General features: G+C 37.3%; 1 pseudogene; it reads right to left on the reverse strand.

The window, feature by feature from the left end:
* Positions 1–7,882: 7,882 nt before the first annotated feature.
* On the reverse strand, positions 7,883–8,045 carry LOC123389099 (annotated as a pseudogene).
* Between the last annotated feature and the right edge of the window lie 1,074 nt (positions 8,046–9,119).

Genomic DNA, 9,119 nt, shown 5'->3' on the forward strand with positions numbered 1-9,119 from the left:
TCCTTCTGTATCTCTGACTACAGTCTTTAGTTTAAAATCTAATTTATCTGATATGGGAATCAGGCCCATTGGCATGAAAGATGCTTCTCCATCCCTTCACTTTCAGTCTGGGTGTATCTTTAGGTTCAAAATGGGTCTCTTGTAGACAACATATGGATGGGTCCTGTTGTTTTATCCAATCTGCAACCCTGTGTCATTTTATGGATGCAGATATGGACCCTCAACTTCTATGGTCAAATAATCTTTGACAAAACAGGAAAAAATATACAGTGGAAAAAAGTCTCTTCAATAAATGGTGCTGGGAAAACTGGACAGCTATATGTAGAAGAAACTCGACCATTCTCTTACACCATACACAAAGATAAACTCGAAATGGATAACAGACCTCAATGTGAGCCAGGAATCCATCAGAATCCAAGAAGAGAACATACCCAGTAACCTCTTCGATATAAGCCACAGCAACTTCTTTCAAGATATGTCTCCAAAGGCAAAGGAAACAAAAGCGAAGATGAACTTTTGGGACTTCATCAAGATCAAAAGCTTCTGCACAGCAAAGGAAACAGTCAAGAAAACAAAGAGGCAACCCACAGAATGGGAGAAGATATTTGCAAATGACAGTGCAGACAAAAGGTTGATATCCAGGATATATAAAGAACTCCTCAAACTCAACACACACAAAGCAGATAATCATATCAAAAAATGGGCAGAAAATATGAACAGACACTTCTCCAATGAAGACACACAAATGGCTATCAGACATATGAAAAAATGTTCATCATCACTAGCCATCAGGGAGATTCAAATTAAAACCACATTGAGATATCACCTTACACCAGTTAGAATGGCCAAAATTAGCAAGACAGGAAACAACATGTGTTGGAGAGGATGTGGAGAAAGGGGAACCCTCTTCCACTGTTGGTGGCAATGAAAGTTGGTACAGACACTTTGGAGAACAGTGTGGAGATTCCTCAAGAAATTAAAAATAGAGCTTCCCTATGACCCTTCCATTGCACTCCTAGGTATTTACCCCAAAGATACAGATGTTGTGGAAAGAAGGGCCATCTGTACCCCAATGTTTATAGCAGCAATGGCCACGGTCGCCAAACTGTGGAAAGAACCAAGATGCCCTTCAACGGACAAATGGATAAGGAAGATGTGGTCCATATACACTATGGAGTATTATGCCTCCATCAGAAAGGATGAATACCCAACTTTTGTAGCAACATGGATGTGACTGGAAGAGATTATGCTGAGTGAAATAAGTCAAGCAGAGAGAGTCAATTATCATATGGTTTCACTTATTTGTGGAGCATAGCAAATAGCATGGCAGACATGGGGAGATGGAGAGGAGAAGGGAGTTGAGGGAAATTGGAAGGGGAGGTGAAACATGAGAGACTATGGACTCTGAAAAACAACCTGAGGGTTTTTAAGGGGTGTGGGGTGGAGGTTGGGGGAACCAGGTGGTGTGTATTGGGGCGGGCACGTATTGCATGAAGCACTGGGTGTGGTGCCAAAACAATGAATACTGTTACGCTGAAAATGTGGAAAACCCAAAAGACTCCACTCCAAAACTGCTAGAACTTATACAGGAATTCAGTAAAGTGTCAGGATATAAAATCAATGCACAGAAATCAGTTGCATTTCTCTACACCAACAGCAAGAAATAAAAATAAAAATAAAAATTTAAACTAATATTTCTCAAATTTCAGGACATATAAGAGTCACTGGGGGTACTTGAAGGCTGTGCAGATTACTACTATGCCCTGAGGTTCTGTTGCACTAGGTCTGGCATTGAGTGGGACAGGGGAGGCAAAAAAGTATATTTTAAATAAGCACCTGACATAAAGTCAATGCAGGTGGTCCCTGGACAATTATTTTGAAAAATTGTGTTAGAAACATGAACAGTAGTCTTTAGGAAAATAAAATAAAGCAAAACACCTAAACAAAACCAGGAAAATATTTCTATCTTAGTTGGAGTCATTTTGAGTTACTGTAAGAGAGAAAAAAAGACATCCCACTGTCAGCAGAGAGGTCTGTCAGACATCTAACTGTAAATTATATAGGCTCTAACTCTGTGTTAGTACCCTGATGAGTACTCTTGGTCACAATTCATAGGAACATGGAATCTTAGAGGCTTTCCACCCTTTTTGTTTGTGACCCATAGTCACAACACTTTATATTGTGTTCCAGGAAACATACACATGCACAGACACACTGACACAACATATAATGTGTACATTTATTCACTTCATCAAGTAATACTCTTACGATCTGTGGTGTACTCTCATAGTTTTTGTTTGATTGTTTATTTTGGGGGATGTTACATTTAAATAAAATAATCAAGGTCATGAGTCACTAAATTGATTGTAAGATCACCATGTCATTAGAGAAATACCAATTAAGTGTGGTAACTTTATTTTATGGATGAGAAACAAGCTTGGAGTTGTAAAACTTGTCCAAAATCACACAGCTGTGAATAGTAGAGGTCAAAGCTAGAACTCAGTTCTCAGGATTTTTAAAAATTTAAATTCAATTAGCCAACATATTGTACATCATTAGTTTCAGATGTAGTGTTCAATAATTTATCGGTTTTGTATAACACTCAGTGCTCATTACATTATATACCCTTCTTAATGCCCATCACCCAATTACTCCCTCCCCCACCCATGTCCCCTCCATCAACCCTCAGTTGATTTCCTAGAGTTAAGACTCTCTAATGGTTTTTCTACCTCTCTGTTGACTTCCCATTCTATTTTCCCTCCCCTCCCCTATGGTCCTCTGCTCTGTTTCTTATATTCCACGTATGAGTGAAACCGTATGATAATTGTCTTTCTCTGATTTGAATTATTTTGCTCAGCATAATAGGTCTCAGACTGTTAACTAAATAACCTGTCTGTCATGGCCTACTGTATATTTCAGTGTTTATTTTATTGCTTTTAGCTTGTTTTCTCTCAGGAAAAAAGATCTATTAATATCTATTAGATTGTCTATCTAGTTGAAACATTTTGAAGGGTACAAATGTCTTTTTCCTGAGGCAACCACTAGATGGTGGTATAAACTCTTCTGATGGTGGACTATTCTCTTGAACTAAGGTGAATTCAGATTTGTATATTTGCATCCTTATTTCATTTTTTAAGATTTTATTTATTTATTTGACAGAGAGAGAAAGATCACAAGTAGGCAGAGAGGGAGACAGAGAGAGAGAGAGAGAAGGAGAAGCAGGTTCCCTGCTGAGCAGAGAGCCCGATGCAGGCCTCAATCCCAGGATGCTGAGATCATGACCTGAGCCAAAGACAGAGGCTTAACCAACTGATCCACCCAGGCGCCCTGCATCCTTATTTTAAAATAATTTATAGGTTGGTATTTGTGAATAAGCTGAGCTTTATACCCATCCTGAAGAAACTATTTTATATGACTACACAAGTGGAATACAATTTTGTTTCTTGGTCTCTTTCTTTCTTTCTTTTTCATGTGGAAGAGAGATTTAGAAAAAAACAAACACATATGTACTTCCCTAAAGGCCCTCTTGTTTTGTACTTAATATATTTTATTTTCTCCATGTTCTTATTTTATAGGACTTTAAGTAATTATTTTCTTTTACTTCTGATATTCCAGGTTGAGACTTAATTTCTTTTAAAGATTTTATGTACTTATTTGACAGAGAGAGGGAGAGATTACAAGTAGGCACAGAGGCAGGCAGAGAGAGTAGGGGAAGTAGGCTCCCTGCTGAGCACAGAGCCCAATGTGGGGCTCAATCCCAGGACCCTGAGACTATGACCTGACCTGAAGGCAGAAGCTTAACCCACTGAGCCACCCAGGCGCCCCAAGACTTAATTTCTTTTAATGTGGGAAATCAAACCCTTTTGGGTCTACCATAAAAGAATAAAAACTCCCAACAATTTTATATTTATTATCTCTTAATTAAGAAAATTAATATTCTGCTTTGTAAGATTTTTTTTTGCTTAGCTGCAGCAAGGTTGGCAGAATGATCTATGCCTATACCAGGAGCCTCTGAGGAAGGAGATCATAAAGACATCGCTGGGTGTTGGGGTTTCAGGGTTGAACTATACAGTTGAGCCCTTCCTTAACTACACTTTCCTCAGAGGTTAAGAAAAAGAGAATGAAATGGCTATCCTTGACACTTATTCCTTCTTTTTTTTCCCCCCTTAAATTTTAATTTATTTTATTTACATTCAATTTAGTCAACATATACTGCAGTATTAGTTTCAGTGGTGGAATTCAGTGATTCTCAATTGCATATAATACCCAGTGCTCATTCCATCAAGTGCCCTCCTTAATGCCCATCACCCAGTTACTCCATTCCCCCTACCCACCACCCCTCTAGTAACCCTCAGTTTATTTTCTATAGTTAAGAGTCTCTTATGGTTTTGCACCCTCTCTGATTTTGTCTTATATTATTTTTCCCTCCCTTCCCCTATGATCCTCTGTTTTGTTTCTTAAATTCCATATACAACTAAAGTCCTATGGTATTTTTATTCCTCTGACTGACTTATTTGCATAGCATTATTCCCTGTAGTTCTGTGCATAGCATTGCCAATGGCAAGATTTCATTCTTTTTGATGGCTGAGCAATACTCCCTTGCATATATACACCACATCTTTTTTTCATTCATCTCTGTCAATGGACATATGGGCTTTTTCCATAATTTGGCTATGGTGAACATTGATGCTATAAACATTGGGGTACACGTGCCCCTTGGAATACTATGTTTATATTCTGTAGATAAATACCTAGTAGTGGGTTCTATGTTGTGGGGTGCTCTATTTGTAACTTTTTGAGGAATCTCTGTTCTGTTTTCCAGAGTGGCCACACCAGCTTGCATTCTCACCAGGAGCATAAGAGGGTTCCCCTTTCTCTGCATCCTCACCAACATCTATTTCTTTCCTGGCTTGTTAATTTTAACCCATTCTGCTATAAAGGAGTTATCATATATATGCAGCCATCAAAAAGAGAAATCTTGCCATTTGCAATGACATGGAGAGAACTGGAGGGTATTATGTTGAGTGAAAGTCAGTCAGAGAAAGACTATTATCATATGATCTCACTGATTTATTTAAATCTCCTTGTTTATTTATGTATTTGTGTATGTATGTATTTATTTTATTATGTTAGTCACCATACAGTGTGAGCCTGGTGATGGGTATAAGGAGGGCATGGATTGCATGGAGCACTGGGTGTTTTATGCAAACAATGAATCATGGAATATTACATAAAAAAACTAATGATGTGCTGTGTGAACTCACTTATATCAGGAATTTGAGAAACACAACAGAGTATCATAGTGGAGGGGAGGGAAAAATGAAGATGAAACCAGAGAGGGAGAAAAACCATGAGACTCTTAATCTCAGGAAACAAACTGAGGGTTGCTGGAGTGGAGGGGAGTGGGAGGGCATTTCTTCATGTGTCTATTTACCATTAAATATCTTTGGAGAAATGTCTGTTCATGTCTACTGCCCATTTCTTGACTGGATTATTTGTTTTTTTTGGTGTTGAGTTTGTTACATTCTTTATGGATCTTGGATGCCAGCCTTTTATCTGATATGTTGTTTACAAATATGTTCTCCCATTCTGTAGTTTGCCTTTTAATTTTTTTGACCGTTTCCTTTGATGTGCAGAAGGTTTTTGACTTGATGAAGTCCCAATAGTTCATTTTTGCTTTTGTTTTCCTTGCCTTTGGAGACATGCCTAGCAAGAAGTTGCTGTAGCCAAGGTTATAAATGTTGCTTCCTGTGTTCTGATCTAGGATTTTGATGAATTCCTATTTCACATTTCTGTCTTTCATCCATTTTGAGTTTGTCTTTATGTAAGGTGTAAGAAAATGGTCCAGTTTCATTCTTTTACATGTGGCTGTCCAATTTTCCCAGCACCATTTATTGAAGAAACTGTCTTTTTTCCCCTCCTTTGTCAAAGGTTAGTTGACCATAAAGTTGAGGATCCATTTCTGAGTTCTCTATTCTGTTCCATTGATCTATGTGTCTGTTTTTGTGCCAGTACCACACTGCATGGATGATTACAACTTTGTAATAGAGCTTGAAGTCCTGGATTGTGATGTCTCCAGCTTTGGTTTTCTTTTTCAACATTCCTTTGGTTATTCGGGGTCTTTCCTGGTTCCCAATAAATTTTAAGATTATTTGTTCTAGCTCATTGATAAATGTTGATGGCATTTTGATAGGGATTGCATTGAATGTGTAGATTGCTTTGGGTAGCATGGACTTTTTTTTTTATCTAACCAGTTTTATTGAATAGATTTTTGTGGTATTGACATATGAAGGAAGTAAAAAAGAAATTTGAACTTAAAACGTGTTTCCTGTTATTTCCAAGGAAACCAGGAGATCAAGTTAAGTGCCAGGCACTATGAATACATGTCACACATTTGGGATAGTATTAGATTTTTTTTTCTAGGTTTTCTTTTTTTTAAGCTTTTATTGTATTATGTTAGTTACCATACAATACATTATTAGGTTTTGATGTAGTATTCCAAGATACATTGTTTACTTATAACTCCAGTGCTTCATGCAATACATGCCCTTCTTAATATCTCCAGGCTCACCCATCCCCCCTCCCCATCCCCTCTAAAACCCTCAGTTTATTTCTGGGAGACCACAGTCTTTTATGGTTCATCCCCCCTTTAATTTCCACCCCCCTTCACTTTTCCTTTCCTTCTCCTAATATCCTCCATGTTATTCCTTATGTTCCACAAGTAAGCAAAACCATATGATAATTTACTTTCTCTGCTTGACTTATTTCACTCAGCACAATCTCCTCCACTCCCATCCATGCTGATGCAAAAGTTGGGTATTTATCCTTTCTGATGGCTGAGTAATATTCCATTGTATATATGGACCACATCTTGAAAGGCATCTCGGTTCTTTCCACAGTTTGGCGACTGTGGACATTGCTGCTATGAACATTGGGGTATATATGACCCTTCTTTTCACTACATCTGTATCTTTGGTGGTAAATACCCAGTAGTGCAATTGCTCATCAGAGGGTAGCTCTGTTTTTAATTTTTTGGGGAATCTCCACACACTTTGAGGAATCTGTTTTCTAAAGTGGCTGTGCCAACTTACGTTCCCACCAACAGTGTAAGAGAGTTCCCCATTCTCCATGTCCTATCCAATATTTGTTGTTTCCTGCCTTGCCAATTTTTGCCATTCTAACTGTTGCATAGACATTTTAACAATATCTGTTCTTACAGTCCATGAGCATGGAACATTTTTCCATTTCATTGTGTCTTCCTCAATTTCTTTCATGAGTGTTCTGTAGTTTCCAGAGTATGCATATTTTGCTTCTTTGGTTAGGTTTATTCCAAGGTATCTTATGTTTTTTGGTGGAGTTGTAAATGGGATTGATTCTTTAATTTCTCTTTCTTCTGCTTCATTGTGTATAGAAATGCAAGTGATGTATTGCATGGAGCACTGGGTGCACAAACAATGAATTCTGGAACACTGAAAAGAAATTTAAAAAATAAAAAAAAAAGAAATGCAAGTGACAATGCAAGTGACTTCTGTGCATTTTTATATCCTGCCACTTTGCTGATTTCTTGTATCAGTTCTAGCAATTTTGGGGTGGAGCCTTTTGGGTTTTCCACATAGAGTATCATGTCATCTGGGAAGAGTGTGACTTTGACGTCTTCTTTGTTGATTTGACTGTCTTTTATTTCTTCTTGTTGCCTGATTTCTGAGGCTAGGACTTATAGCACTATGTTGAAAAACAGTGGTGAGAATGGGCATCCCTGTCATGTTCCTAAACTTATGGGAAAAGTTATCAGTTTTTATCCATTGATAATGCTATTCACTGTGGACTTTTCAAAGATGACTTTTGTGATATTAAGGTATTTTCCCTCTATCTCTACACTGCAGAAAGTTTTAATCAAGAGAGTTTTAATCAAGAAAGGATGCCACACTTTATCAAATGCTTTTTCTGCATTAGTTGAGAAGATCATATAGTTCTTGTCCTTTCTTTTATTAAACTGATAAGAACAGATACTACACTTGATCTTAGCCAAAAGGCAGAGAAGCGATTGTCCTTTCTTTTATTAATGTTATTTATCACGATTGATTTGCAAATGTTGAACCACGCTTGCAGCCCAGGAATAAATCCCACTTGGTTGTGGTGAATAATCATTTTAAGGTACTGTTGGATCCTATGGGCTAGTATCTTGGTGAGAATTTTTGCATTCATATTCATCAGGGATATTTGTCTATAATTCTCCTTTTTGGTGGAGTCTTGGTCTGTTTTGGGATCAGGGTAATGCTGGGTTCATAAATGAGTTTGGAAGTTTCCTTCCCTTTCTATTTTTTTAAGTGGTTTCAGGAGAATACTTATTAGTTCTTCTTAAATGTTTAGTGGAATTCTACTGGTAAGCTATTGAGTCCTTGACTCTTGTTTGTTGGGAGATTTTTCATTAGTACTTCAATTTCCTGTCTCTTTTGGGTCTATTCAAGTTTTCTATTTCTTCCTGTTTCAGTTTTGGTGTTTTTTTTTTAAGGTTGCAAAATGGACATTTTTATTTAAATTCAGTTAGCCAACAGTTTTGGTAGTTTATAAATTTCCAGGAATGCATCCATTTCTTTCAGATTGCCTAATATTTTGGCATTATGGTTGCTGATAATATGTTCTCTAAATTGTTTATATTTCCTTGATGCTGGTTGTGATCTCTCCTCTTTCATTCATGATTTTATTAATTTGGGTCCTTTCTCTTTTCTTTTGATAAGTCTGGTTAGGGTTTATTGATCTTATTTATTCTTTCATAGAACCAGCCTCTAGTTTCATCGATCTGTTCTACTGCCCTTTTGGTTTCTGTTTCATTTATTTCTACTCTAATCTTTCTTATTTCTCTTCTCCTGCTTGGCTTAGGCTTTATTTGCTGTTCTTTCTCCAGCTCTTTGAAGTGTAAGGGTAGCTTGTGTATTTGAGACTTTTCTTGTTTCTTGAAAAAGGCTTTGTACTTCCTCTTGGGACCTCTTTTGATATATCCCAAAGTTTTGAACAGTTGTGTTTTCATTTCCAATTGTTTCCATGAATTTTTCAAATTCTTTTTTAATTTCTTGGTTGACCCATCCATTCTTTAGTGGGATGCTCTTTAAGCTCTAAGT

This window comes from Mustela putorius, unplaced genomic scaffold, assembly GCF_011764305.1.
Source record: "Mustela putorius furo isolate JIRA1106 unplaced genomic scaffold, ASM1176430v1.1 tig00003944_pilon_pilon_pilon, whole genome shotgun sequence".
Taxonomy (NCBI): domain Eukaryota; kingdom Metazoa; phylum Chordata; class Mammalia; order Carnivora; family Mustelidae; genus Mustela; species Mustela putorius.